Here is a 15383-nt window from a genome sequence, read left to right on the forward strand (position 1 = left end):
GAAAGACAGTTATTAAGATCTTGTCCTTGAGAGGTGGCTGACCCTCCCTGATACTCGTTCATCAACCAGTGAAGGCAAAGAACCACCAGTAACCAGAGCTGCCAACTCTCACGCATTTCGCCCATTTCTCACGCTCTCACGCTGATCACAGAGTTTCTCACGCTCTGTCGTGAGAAATTCTGTGATCAACGAGAATTTCAAAACTAATATCAGCTGCTTGTGTGGGGGTGTGTTGACAAGACAGCAGCATTCTTACTCTCTGTTATTCTCACTTGACCGAACCGTCACACACCTCCAAACCATGTCCCCATGTAAATTTACATTGAAAGACACGGAGCGGGCAGTGTATGAGTGTCACCCAGCGCTGCAAGTAAGGCCATGTCCTGCTCCCGGCGGCAGTCGCAATTTAAGGATTTGCGGGAAGCGGCTGACATGAGCGAGGCCAGTGAGCGGCAGGAGAGAGGTACATGGGCCACGAAACCGGGGTAGCTGGGGGTTTGCAGCCCCCCCACCTTTTTGGCTAGACATGTTTCAATATCTCCGGCTTTGGACGAGGCGCTGCTGTGCTCTGAGCAACCTGGTCGTGGGTGTTGAAGAGCCGGGGCGGGCCATGGTGCAGCCTCAGTGCAAGGCGGCCACCGGTCCATCGGAGGCATCGGAAGCGTTGTGCCGCTGCCTCTGCGCCAAATTCGCCCTGGTGACCGGCATGGATCAGGCTGCGGCTCGGAGCATCCTGGAGGACAACCAGTGGATGCTGTAAGTAGGTACCAAGCACTGGGTAGAAGCGGTGGAAGATAGTGGCTGCCAAATGGGGGTGGTTGGAGAAAGCATCCTGCTTGCCTGCTAGATTTCCACTTACAGTAACTGCAGGAAAAATGTTCCAGATGTTGGGGAAGTTCAGAACCAGGGGTCACAGTTTAAGAATAAGGGGCAGGCCATTTAGGACTGAGATGAGGACAAACTTTCTTCACACAGAGAGTTGTGAATCTGTGGAATTCTCTGTGCAGAAGGCAGTGGAGGCCAATTCTGTTTTCAAGAGAGAGTTACATTTTGCTCTTGGGGCGAGCGAAATCAAGGAATATGGGGAAAAAACACGAAAGAGGTACGGATCTTAGATGAACCGCCATGATCATATTGAATGGCAGTGCTGGCTCGAAGGGCCGAATGTCCTATTCCTGCACCTATTTTCTATGTTTCCATGCTTGAGTATATGGCAGTAAAACTCGACGACTTGATTTTGAAGCATTCATGCATGGTGCAGGTATAATGTAGTCATAGACTGATACAGTGTGAAAACAGGCCCTTCGGCACAACTTGCCCACACCTGCCAACATGTCCCAGCTACACTACCTGCTTTTGGTCCATATCCCTCCGAACCTGTCCTATCCATGTATCAGTCTAACTGTTTCTTAAATGTTGGGATAGTCCCTGCCTCAGCTACCTCCTCTGGCAGCTTGTTCCATACACCCACCATACTTTGTGTGGAAAAAGTTATGCCATAAAAAGTTACCTCTTAAAAATACTTTAAACAAAAATATTGAAATCATACTTCTACAATTCACTAAAACATGATTTTAATACATCAAATCTCAAAAAGCACCCCCTTCGCATACCCTCCCCCCACTCGGTCGCTCCACTCCCTCGCCAAGTACCCCCAAGACCAGTGATCAGTGATCGCTCAGCTCCCCCACTTTCAAAAACGCTCTGCGGCCCCTGGTTCAGACGGAGAGCACTGCCAGATGTGAGCGGGGAACTGAGGCCAGTTGTCCGCGATGTCTGAATCCCAATGCTCAGCGTGTTCGTGTTTCGGAGTTGGCTAATGTTATTGATTTGTAATTAGCCTGATTTGTAATTAGTTGACAAAACCTTAATTTATTTATCCGGAATATCCAGGGGCATGGGATAAGTGTAATATTAAAGTGACATGCAAGGTGTCAGGCTGTCTGTCACAACATACAGCCCTGATAACCCATTATTTATTTCAGTTACATATTGGGAAGGTAGCACTATTGTCATTTGCCACTCAACTATTATGTTTGTTTACCTCACTGACAATTTCTAACCCCCCCCCCCCAATACATCACATAGCCCAGAGTAGGATAATCAATATTTCTAGTTGTAGCTAACTCATGCTCATGTTACTTCCCCACTCCCATAGTTCACCTTCTGTCCCCATTTTACCTTTTCCACCCTCCACCCACAGAAAATCTGAGAGAAGAAATTATTCCTCATCTCAGTCCTCTTTTGAGACAATGTGCTCAAGAAAATGGGGAAAGCACGTGCCACTTTTTACAGGTGAATCTGCAGTGGAGAGAGGTGGCAGCTACAAATACCTGCACATCAATAACTGTGATGCCATGTCCTGTGTCTGTGGATGGAATCATGGAGAAGGCACCTTCACACCTTATTCTGTTTAAAGAGATTTGGCATGAAAAGTTCTGAAGAGAGTCTAAAGAAGTGTCTCGACCTGAAATGTCACTTCTCTCCAGAGATGCTGCCTGACCCGTTGAGTTACTCCAGCATTTTGTGTCTATCTTCAGTGTAAGCCAGCATCTGCAGTTCCCTCGCACACATTTATTGTTCTCATTGTGTTTTGCACTATTGTCTTATTTATTTGCAAAGATATTTTGTTCCTTTTTTCTTTGTCTTGCAGAATTTAGGTGTAATTTTTCTGGAACCTTGCATTATTAATGTATAATTAGCATTTTGAGTGTTGTCTGAGTCTTTGTATCTGTGATGCTGTCGCAAGGAGAATCTCATTGTACCTGCACCTCCACACATTGTGCACATGACAATAAACCCCACTTGGCTAATGTTGGTCTGAGACCCTTACTTGAGTGGAACATCCCTTCCTGTCAAATGTTTCCTCACAAGAAAACCCCATAAAATGCAGAATAATCTGCGAGACTGCATCCATCGGTCACGGCATCGAGTGTAAGTGTCATGTTGCAGCTTTACTGGACACATTTGGGGAATGATGTGTAGTTCTGGTCTTCCCATTACAAGAATGATGTGGAGGCTTTGGGGAGGGTGCAGGTGCTGTTTTATCATTGTGCTGCCTGGATTAAAGAGCATTAGCTACAGGGAGAGCTTGGACAAACTCAGATTGTTTATTCTGGAGCTTCGGGAGCTGTGAAGTCTATAAAGTGATGGGAGGCACAGGGTAGACAGTCAGAACCTTTCTCCCAGGATGGAAATATCAAAGACTAGAGGGTAGAGCTTTTTGGTGAGTGGGGCAAAGTGTGCAGGGCAGGTTTCCTTTGACAAAGGGTGGCTCTCCAAAGATGGGTTGATGGAACGTGCTTGTGGAGGTAGATATGATAGTGGCCTTTACAAGCCTTTTAGATAGACACATGGATATGCAGGGAATGGAGGAGTATAGATCATGTACAGATAGAGATGAGTTTAACTTGGGATCATGCCCTGTACAGACATGATGGGCCGAAGGGTCTGTTCCTATGCTGTACTGTTCTTTGTTCTAACTTTCCCTGAACTGCCACCAATGATAATATATCATTCCTTAAACAGGGGCTGAATGTGCAGAGTCCCTGGATCTGGTCTCTTCACTGCCTTGTACTAGTGAAGGGAGACTCTCTTAAAGTCATGATCTCCACCTAATAGAATCAATGTAATTTAAAGATCCTTTCATTGGAGAAATTAAATCCTTTTACAAAGATGTTGCCAGGACTTGAGGGGCTGAGCGACAGGGAAGGGTTGGGCAGGCTGGGAGTGCAGGAGGATGGGAGATCTTATGGAGATGTATAAAATCATGAGGGGAATGGCTAAGGTGCAATGCACAGTCTTTTACCCAGGGTAGGGGAATCCTAAACAGGAGGACATATGTTTAAGGAGAGAGGGAGATGATTAGATACGAGCCCAGGGCAACTGTTTCGCTGCGAGTGTGGAGATTATACGGGGTGAGCTGCCAGAGGAGGCGTTTGAGGTAGGCATTAAAACAGCATTTAAAAGACACTTGGACAACTACAGGACCATCACCAATTTCCCAGCATCCTTGGTTCCAGAGTCTTGCTGGATTATCCGTTAGTTGGATCAACAGAGGTCACGGCCTCTGAAAGGAGTGCGCCTGTACCGGAATGTTCCGCCGAGGGGCAGAGACACCAGCCTACAAGGCTGGCCTCAGAAGTTGGCTCTGGGAACGGATCCACTGGCTCCAGCTGGGCCGGACACAGGGTGAAAATCTGCCATATTGCATGGAGCGTCCCAATGAGGTCCAGATCAGCCGCCGCGCCTGGCCCAGGTGCCACCTTTTCGGGGGGACTTCCAGGAGGGGAATTTGAAGTGCACTCTTGTAATTTTGTCCAGATTAAAGGAGGTGCTGGAAAATCAGTGGCGGACCTGTATACAGATAGGAAAAGTTTAGAAGGATATGGGGTGAACATGGGCAAGTGGGACTAGCTTAGATGGGGCATCTTGGTTGGCATGGATGAGCTGGGCTGAAGGGCCTGTTTCCTACTGTACGTCTCCGTGACTCCAAAAGGCAGATGGGACAAGATCTTGGACACCAAGATACTGAAAGGCCTGAGTGACACAGGTCTGAAGATGCTGCATGGAACGGTATTGCTGACCTGGAGCTCAGATTTCTGAGAACCTCGCCTGAGACCAAGAGAGTTCTCACTTTTTCCACCGGAGACCAGATACATGCAACAGGTGTCCAGACAAAGGACACTTGCCCACCCATCACTCATTATTCCTGACGAGTTGGTCTTCTGACCCACTGAACCTCCTCTGCATTCATGAAGACCAAGCCTGGTCCTCCACTCAGCACCACTCTCCACCCCTTGGCTCTCCTTGTGCCCAGAAACGATCAAACACAAAGACTCAGTCCCCAGCCCTCCGGGACTGACAGTTCTAAACATTCACCAAATGGCGAGGTTTCCTCTCATCCTAGACCCTGACAACCTGTCTCTGATTTTTTTTATTAAAAAAAAAAATATATATATTTTTATTAGAAGCAGTGTACAAAAGTATAAACTGCGGCATATGACCTAATACATTCATTGTACAGATTCCATTTTAATTTTAGCAAAGATGAAATAGAATAAGAGAGGAAGAGCAAGAAAGAAAGGAAGTGAAAGAGTAAGTGAATGTGTAAGAGTAGAACCCCTAAACTACCAAATGAGTGTGGTCAAACAGTGAGCAAGTAAAATAAATAGGAAAAACGTCAAGAAATAAAAAGACAAAAACGGAAAAAAGAAAAAAAAAAACCGTGTTGATATACCTGCTTCATTTCTCTCCCCACCCATTACCCAGTCCGTAAGTCAGTCTAAATACCGAAGTTGTGTTGCACCATACTATCCTTGTAATGAATCAATGAAAGGAGACCATATCTTTGAAAATTGCTCTGATTTTCCTGCTAAGACAAGTCTCATATCTTCAAGATGTAGTGTCTCAGACATGTTTGTAATCCACATTTTAAGCGTAGAGGCAGATGTATTTTTCCAAAATTTAAGTATATGTTTTTTCGCCATTATCAGGCCATAATTCAGGAAACGTCTTTGAAATATTGATAGCTTAGGGCAGATTTCTGCTGTTCCGAAAATAATCAGTTCCGTATGGGGGTCCAGTTTTGTTTTTAATGTTTTTGAGAAAATGTTTTTGACACCGCGTTGAGTCTAAATGCCCGAGCTCGCATGCCCTTGCAGACCACAGTCCAAATATTACTCTGTCTGTCGGCAGCCAACAAACGGATCACAACAGCAGATTCAACAGATATCTGAGGGGGAATCTTTTCACACAAGAGGTGGTGGGTATGTGGAACGAGGAGGTAGTTGAGACAGGGACTATCACAACGTTTAAGAAACATTTAGACAGATACATGGAAAGGACAAGGTTTAGAGGGATATGGGCCAAACGCAGGCAGGTGGGAACTAGTGTAGATGGGACATGTTGGTCAGTGTGGGCACGTTGGGCCAAAGAGCCTCTTTCCTCGCTGTCTGACTCTATGTTGGGAATCAGGTACAGAAAATAAGAACAGATATCTAGGAGATCAGGAAAAAGAAAAAGAGGTAACAATTCAGGTCAAAGGCCCTTTGTTGAACGGGGAAAGTGACTAAAGATACCAGGGAAGCTGCAGGTGGGCTAGGAGGTACAGAGAGGGAACCTCAGGGTCACCAAGGGGGTGGTGATTCTGTGAAATTCATTGCCACAGACAGCTGTAGAGGCCAAGTCAATGGGTATTTTTCAAGCACAGATTGTCAGATTCTCCATTAGTACGTGTGTCGGGGGTTATGGGGAGAAGGCAGGAGAATGGGGTTGAGGGGGAAAATTTGATCAACCATGATTGAATGGTGCAGTAGGCTTGGTGGGCCGAATGGTCTAATTCTGCTCCTAGAACTTGTGAACTCTGACGGGTGGGTCTGGGTGACCAGGGCAGAAGCTGTCAACCTGGAACTGGAGATCAGTGTCCACCTGACCTGCTGGCCGTATCTACCTGATCCGCAACTTGTAACTCCTAGATTAATTTGTCTATGTTCTGGTTCGTGAGGAAGAATATCAAAGGATACTGCAGGATAAAGATCAGTTGGCAATGTGGTTGGAGAAATGGCAGATGCAGGTCATGAACTTATGACCTTATAAGTTCATGATAGGAGCAGAATTAGGCCATTCGGCCCATCAAGTCTACTCTGCCATTCAACCATGACTGATCTATCTCTCCCTTCTAACCCCATTCTCCTGCCTTCTCTCCATAATCCCTGTCACCCGTACTAATCAAGAATCTACCTCTGCCTTAAAAATATCTATTGACTTGGCCTCCACAGTCTTTATAAGGTCAAATGCCAGAAGAAAATATACAGTAAATGGCCGCGGCCCTTTGAGATGTGCAGAGGAATCTTGGCCTCCAAGTCCGCAGCTCCTTGACAGTGGCAGCACAAGTAGATAGAGTGGTAAAGAAAGTGCATGGTCTTCATCAGTCAGGGCATCGAGTCACAAAGTCATGCTGCAGCTTTACAACATTTTAGTTGGGCCATATTCGGAGGATTGCGTGTAATTTCTGGTCACCCCAATACATGATAAACGTGGTCGCTTTGGAGAGGGTGCAGAAGAGGTTTACCTGAACGCTGCAAATAGACACAAAACACTGGAGTAACTCTGAAGAAGGGTTTCGGCCCGAAACGTCGCCTATTTCCTTCGCTCCATAGATGCTGCTGCACCCGCTGAGTTCCTCCAGCAATTTTGTGTACACTGGAGTAACTCTGCAGGTCAGGCAGCATCTCTGGAGAAGAAGGATGGGTGACATCTCGGGTCGGAACCCTTCTTCAGATTGAAAGCAGGGTTTGGAGGCTGGGGGGGTGGGGTGAAGAGCTGGAGGTGAGAAAAGACCAGGACTAATCAGGGCCAACCACAAATGACCTCCGGCAGGGTGGTGCCCTGGTGGGCCCATTGTTGGCTCGGGAAGGTGTGATACAATATGAAGTGTTCAGGAACAGGTTAATCAACTAGTGGGAGGAAGGGTGCAAGGGAGGAGGGGGAGGGGGAGGTGAGTGTAGGTGGAAGCAAAGATCCGCTCTAAGATCTTTGGGTGGAAGTTACTTCGAGAATTTCATGTTCATACCGCTGGGGTGTAAACGACCGGACCCTAACGCTGCCTGGATTAGAGGGCGTTGTCTAAAAGCAGAGCTTGCACAAACTTGGATTGTTTCTCTCTGGAACATCGGAAGTTATGGCGAGACCTTGTAGAACACGGAACATTATGAGCAGCATAGATAGGGGAGACAGTCAGAACCTTTATCCCAGGGTGGAAGGCATAGATTTAAGCTGAGAAGAGTGCAGGAAGGAACTGCAGATGCTGGTTTAAACTGAAGACAGACACAAAAAGCTGGAGTAACTCAGCAGGACAGGCAGCATTTCTGGAAAAAGGAAATGGTGACATTGCAGGTCGGGACTGTTCTTCAGACTGAGAAGCTGAGAACTAAGATTAAAGAAGATATGCGAGCAAGTTTCTTTGACACAGTGGTGGGTAGCTGGATTTTGCTGCTTGGGATGGTGGTGGGGGCAGATACATTAAAGAGGCTTTTAGACAGGCACATGAAGTGTTAGGCAATGGAGGGATATGGATCATGCGCAGACAGTTTAGGTTGACATCATTGTCAGTGCAAGCCAAAGGGGATAGATCAGTGCAATTACATTAACGATGCCATCATTTCCCAGTGGGATCTCTGGGAGCCCAGTGCAGCGCCCAGGACAGGTTCAACTCACAAACATTGTTGTGCTGGGCTCTCGATCACAGCCTGGCTGAGGCCTGCAGTGAATCTCCATCCTACCCCAGTCTGTGTTACGTCCTTGCTCAAGTTCCCGCGTCACTCTGACCTTCACTAGCTGCGTCTCACACTGCAGACAACCACCCGGCCAACCAGACGCCTGCAGATCTATCTCCTGCTCCCTTTACCTTTGAAACGGTCACTCGAAGTTCACTGAGCCTAACGCTGTTTCTAACTTCTGCTGGTGCCTGCAGTTTATCCCAAGATCAGGATGGATTGGGCATCAGGGGCGTGGGCGAGGAGGGAAGGAGCACTCTGATGGTGTCAAGGTGCTGCTGACCTGGTCCCACCACACAGGGTTTTTCCTTAGTAGAATGTAATGGAGGGAGAGTTCTGGGATACATCTAGAACAGTATAAGTTCGACGTACCCTACAAAGAGGCAGCCAAAGCTGGGCCCCATGCGAATGCCCATGGCTACGCCTTGGATTTGGAGGAAGTGGGTGGAGTCGAAGGAGAAGTTGTTACGGGTAAGAGTCAGCTCTGCTAGACGGAGAAAAGTGTTGGTCAAGGGAAATTTGCTGTTTCTGCGGTCGAGGAAGAAACGGAGAGCTTCCTGGTGGGAGATGGAGGTGTAGAGTCACTGGACATCCATAGTAAAGATGGGGGCCTGGAAAATGGAAGTCACTGCAGAGAGGAAGGGCGTGTGAGGTGTCTTGGACATAGGGCGGGAGGGATTGGACCAGGGGGGAGAGGATGGAATCGAGGTATGTGGAAATTAATTCAGTGGGGCATGAACAAGCAGAAACAATAGGTCTGCCAGAGTGGTTCTGTTTGTGGATTATGGGGAGAAGATAAAACCGGGCCATGCGAGGCTGGGGAATAATAAGATTGGAGGCTATGGAGGGCAGAGCTGGAAGTGATGCAATCTGACATAGTCTTCATTCTCTATTTGTTCCCAATGAAACACAACACGTCATTACAAGGTGTTATGTGAATTTTATTACCATGATTTGTCACTGAAAGGAAGGGGAATATTTTCTGGGTTTGGGATTGTCTGCTGTGTGTGGGCCGCCCCCCCCAGCAGGGTCTGGATTCCAGGGTCAGTAAAGGAGGACAACAGGCGGCACAGCCTTGCGGAGTCACAGGGAGAGTCACAGTGTAGGGGGGATGTGCGAGGTTTCGCTCTATACACTAATCATACAAAGACCCAACACCACGGCGACACTGGAGAATTCAGTGCTCCGCCCTCAGGCACAGTCCTCAGGGGCTGTGAGCGGTGGTGATGGCAGCAGACCCCAGCCGGGTGGGTTACCAGGGACTTGCACCCAGTTGTAGATGGTATCAATGTGTGGGATGGTACCAGGGAGTGCAATTGTACCAAGTTATGGAACCAGGGTGTGGGGTGGCATCAGGGCCTGGAGTGTGGGATGGTACCAGCGTGTAGATGGTATCAGGGTGTAGATGAGCTGTAACAACACTGCAGTAACAGGACCGGCCACAAGGGGGGTGGGGTGGGTGGAATGGTGGGACCACTCATCAGTGGGTCTGGCTGCGCTGATCTCGGGAACGAGTGGGCTGCAAGTGAATCTCAGGCGCGGACATCAGATGTGGCGATAATCTGACGTACAATGTCTCTGGCAATGACGGCTTGCTTCTAAATCCCAGAGTGAGGAGTTGATTTTCTGGATGAAGATTTTAATATCGCAGTGCATTTCAAGGAGTTCTTCCAATAACTTATTGTTTCTCCTCTGTTCCTCCATGATGGCAAGCTGCAGCTCTAGGTGGGTCTTGTACCAATGCAAGGCTCTGTCTGCGTGTGGGGACCGCTGCCTGCCTACCCCCATTGCCTGCTGCTCTCTCGGTACTGAAGAGGTTGGCTCTTCAATCCTCAAGTGTTTCATAATCTCTTCCTTTCTCTTTCCTGGGGCTAACTTCTTTTTAATCTCTTTCTTTGCTTTCTGGTTTAGACGTTGAAGTGAAGAGGACCTCTCTGTGTTAGTGACAAAATATTTGATTAAAAGTCGTGTCACAGTTTGAATCTTTCAACCTAACAATAGCAGTCACTTTTCTACTGGTTTAGTGTCTGTATCGCTTTATTCTGCAGTTCTAGGCATTAAGATTACAAACAAACAGTTAAATATGATTACTATGGGTATCGGGGGTTATGCAGAGAAGCCAGGAGATGGGGTTGAGAGGGAAAGATAAATTGGCCATGATTGAATGGTGCAGATTTGATGGGCCGAATGGCCTAATTCTGCTCCTAGAACTTTGTGAACATGAATATCCGTTCAAAATAAATGTAATTGAGGAATGATTAATATCTGAATAATGTCTCAATAATATTTGGAGAAAAGAAATCACACAGCTTGAAACTGTCAAATCAGAAAGTATTCTCTGCTTCTGAAGACGAAACTCACACAGCCTCTTCAGCACATTCACCAGACAATGTTGTCCTCGAAAATTGACTGGCCATCTCCCACCCTTAGAGTTACAGCTGCAACCAACCAGGAACACCCTCGCTTGGCCTTGTAGCCCAGACCCGCAAACTCACACACTGCTTCCCTTTCAGTGTGTGGTCACCAGCGCGCCATGTAAACATCCATCTGTGGCTTCATGTTCCACAACATTCATCTCACACTCGCCCACACTGGCCACCCACCTCCTTGCCCAGTAACTCACCCTCCAGTCCAGGCGTGAACGTCAGTGCATGCTGCGTGTTGGCTGAACACAGGCAAGCCTTTGCGAGGTCCCCATTGCACAAGGGCCAAGGCATGGCGTGCAATCGGACAACATGTCACAGCTAACCAGCACCATGACTGAGCAGACCAGCTGGCGGGAGTGTTCACGGACATCTTTAATCTCCCCCTACTCCGTTCTGAGGCACCCACCTGCTTCAAGAAGACCACCATCATCCTGATCCCATAAAAAGCAAGATCTACAACTACAGTCCAGTGGCCTTGACATCCACCATCATGAAGTTGGTCAAGAGACTGGTAACGGCACATAGTGAGGAATGTGGGGATTCCGCGGTGGTGGATCTTTATGTTAACCTTTATGTAGTTGTGTGTCTTGTTGCTTTTATTTAGTATGGCAATATGGTAATTCGAGTTTCATTGTACCTTAATCGGCACGTGTGACAATAAATTGACCTTTGAACCTTTGAAAATTAAATCCAGTCTACCAAACAAAGTTGTTCAACTGTAGTTTGCTGACCGCCACACCACGCCCACACACCATTCCCACACACCATGCCCACACACCATGCCCACACACCACGCCCACACACCATGCCCACACACCATGCCCACACACCATGCCCACACACCACGCCCACACCATTCCCACACACCATGCCCACACACCACGCCCACACACCATGCCCACACACCACGCCCACACCATTCCCACACACCATGCCCACACCATGCCCACACACCATGCCCACACACCACGCCCACACACCATGCCCACACACCACGCCCACACACCATGCCCACACACCACGCCCACACCATTCCCACACACCATTCCCACACACCATGCCCACACACCACGCCCACACACCACGCCCACACACCATGCCCACACACCATGCCCACACCATGCCCACACACCATGCCCACACACCATGCCCACACCATGCCCACACACCACGCCCACACACCACGCCCACACCACGCCCACACACCATGCCCACACACCACGCCCACACCACGCCCACACACCACGCCCACACACCATGCCCACACACCACGCCCACACCACGCCCACACACCACGGCCACACACCACGCCCACACACCATGCCCACACACCACGCCCACACACCACGCCCACACACCATGCCCACACACCATGCCCACACACCACGCCCACACCACGCCCACACACCACGGCCACACACCATGCCCACACACCACGCCCACACACCATGCCCACACACCACGCCCACACACCATGCCCACACCATGCCCACACACCACGCCCACACACCACGCCCACACACAATGCCCACACACCATGCCCACACACCATGCCCACACACCACGCCCACACACCATGCCCACACCACGCCCACACACCACGCCCACACACCATGCCCACACACCACGCCCACACCACGCCCACACCACGCTCACACACCATGCCCACACCACGCCCACACCATGCCCACACACCACGCCCACACCATGCCCACACACCACGCTCACACACCACGCTCACACCATGCCCACACACCACGCTCACACCATGCCCACACACCACGCTCACACACCACGCTCACACCATGCCCACACACCACGCCCACACACCACGCCCACACACCACGCCCACACACCACGCCCACACCATGCCCATACCATGCCCACATACCATGCCCACACACCACGCTCACACCATGCCCACACCACGCCCACACCATGCCCACACCATGCCCACACACCATGCTCACACACCACGCCCACACACCACGCCCACACACCACGCCCACACACCACACCCACACCACGACCACACACCACGCCCATACACCACGCCCACACCACACCCACACACCACCCCCACGCACCATGCCCACGCACCATGCCATCGCCTTGGCCCTACACTCATCCCTGGAACACCTGGATAAGAGAGACACCTACTGTATGTTGGACTCCTATTCATAGATTACTGGTTTGCTTTCAATACCATTAACCCATCCAAGCTCATCTCTAAACTCGTGGAACTTGGAGTCAACAATCCCCTCTGTAACTGGATCCTAGACTTCCTGACCAACAGCCCACAATTAGTGAGGATAGCTGACTAATCTTCAACACTGGTGCCACGCAAGGATGAGTTCCTAGCCCCATTCTTTACTCATATGTCCATAAATTCATAAGTTCTAGGACCAGAATTTGTTCATTCAGCCCATCAAGTCTACTCCGCCATTCAATCGTGACTGATATATCTTTCCCTCATTCTCCTGCATTCTCCTCTTTCTCCCTCATTCTCGCCATAGCCCCTGACACCCATACTAATCAAGAATCTGTCTACCTCTGCCTTAAAAATATCCATTGAATTGGCCTCCACACCCGTTTGTGTCTTCCTTATACACTCATGACTGCAGACAAATACCAATCCACCACAATATACAGGTTCGTAGGCGACTCCACCATAGTTGGACAAGTCTAAAATAACGATGAGATGGAATACAGGAAGAAGATTGAGAACTTTGTAAGCTGGTGCCAAATACAACTTCTCCATCAATGTCAGCAAGGCAAAGAAGATAGTGATCGACTTCAGGAAGTGAACATTGATGGCACCAAAGTGGAGATGCTCGAAAGCTTTAGGTTCCGAGGAATAAATATCACCAGCAGTGTTCAAGTAGAAACTGCAGATGCTGGAAGATCGAAGGTACACAAAAATGCTGGAGAAACTCAGCGGGTGCAGCAGCATCTATGGAGCGAAGGAATTAGGCGACGTTTCGGGCCGAAACCCTTCTTCAGACTGATGGGGGGTGGGGGGGAGAAGGAAGGAAAAGGGGAGGAGGATGAGCCCGAGGGCGGGGGGATGGGAGGAGACAGCTCGAGGGTTAAGGAAGGGGAGGAGACAGCAAGGGCTAGCAAAACTGGGAGAATTCAACGTTCATGCCATCCGGACGCAAGCAACCCAGGCGGAATATGAGGTGCTGTTCCTCCAATTTCCGGTGTTGCTCACTCTGGCAATGGAGGAGACCCAGGACAGAGAATAATAACAAATAATCCTCCGCCATTTACACCCAACAAATAATCCTCTGCCATTTCCGCCCAACAAATAATCCTCTGCCATTTCCGCCACCTCCAACGTGACCCCACCACTCGCTACATCTTCCCATCTCCCCCCATGTCTGCCTTCCACAAAGACCGTTCCCTCCGCAACTCCCTTGTCAATTCTTCCCTTCCCTCCCGTACCACCCCCTCCCCGGGCACTTTCCGTTGCAACCGCAAGAAATGCAACACCTGTCCCTTCACCTCCCCCCTCGACTCCATTCAAGGACCCAAGCAGTCGTTCCAGGTGCGACAAAGGTTCACCTGTATCTCCTCCAACCTCATCTACTGCATCCACTGCTCTAGATGTCAGCTGATTTACATCGGGGAGACTAAGCGGAGGTTGGGCGATCGTTTCGCCGAACACCTGAATAACCTCAGTCCGCAATAACCTACCTGAACTGCCGGTGGCTCAGCACTTCAACTCCCACTCCCATTCCCAATCCGTCCTCTCTGTCCTGGGTCTCCTCCATTACCAGAGTGAGCAACACCGGAAATTGGAGGAACAGCACCTCATATTCCGCCTGGGTTGCTTGCGTCCGGATGGCATGAACGTTGAATTCTCCCAGTTTTGCTAGCCCTTGCTGTCTCCTCCCGTTCCTTAACCCTCGAGCTGTCTCCTCCCATCCCCCCGCCCTCGGGCTCCTCCTCCTCCCTTTTTCCTTCCTTCTCCCCCCCACCCCCCATCAGTCTGAAGAAGGGTTTCGGCCCGAAACGTCGCCTATTTCCTTCGCTCCATAGATGCTGCTGCACCCGCTGAGTTTCTCCAGCATTTTTGTGTACCTTCCAAATATCACCAGCAGTTTGTCCTGGACCGGCCACAATGAAGCAATGGTCAAGAAAGCACCAACACTAACTACTTCCTTCGAAGGTTTAGGAAGATTGGCATGTCCACAACAACCCTCACCAACTTCTACAGATGCTCCATATTTATGTATCCTATGTATTTATCGGAATACATAGAAACATCGAAAATAGGTGCATGAGTAGGCCATACGGCCCTTCGAACCAGCACCGCCATTCAATATGATCATGACTGATTCTCCAAAATCAGTACCGTGTTCCTGCTTTTTCCCCATACCCCCCCCCCCCCCCCCCCGATTCCATTAGCCCCAAGAGCTATATCTAACTCTTTCTTGAATACATCCAGTGAATTTGACTCCACTCCCTACTGTGGCAAAAAAATCCACAGATTCACAACTCTCTGGTATGGGTTATAAAGTGTTTCCTCATCTCAGTCCTAAATAACCTACCCCTTTTTCTTAAACTGTGACCCCTGGTTCTGGACACCACCAACACTGGGAACAATTTTACTGCATCTAGCCTGTCCAATCCCTTATGAATTTTATATGTTTCTCTAAGATCCCTTCTCATCCTT

General features: G+C 49.2%; 1 protein-coding gene across 1 annotated transcript in view; it reads right to left on the bottom strand.

Annotated features, from left to right (window-relative positions):
- The window catches only part of akna (AT-hook transcription factor), a 102669-nt gene that overhangs the window by 18188 nt on the left and 69098 nt on the right, over positions 1-15383 (bottom strand). The gene's annotated exons all lie outside the window — the stretch shown is intronic.

This window comes from Amblyraja radiata, chromosome 32 (assembly GCF_010909765.2).
Source record: "Amblyraja radiata isolate CabotCenter1 chromosome 32, sAmbRad1.1.pri, whole genome shotgun sequence".
NCBI lineage: Eukaryota > Metazoa > Chordata > Chondrichthyes > Rajiformes > Rajidae > Amblyraja > Amblyraja radiata.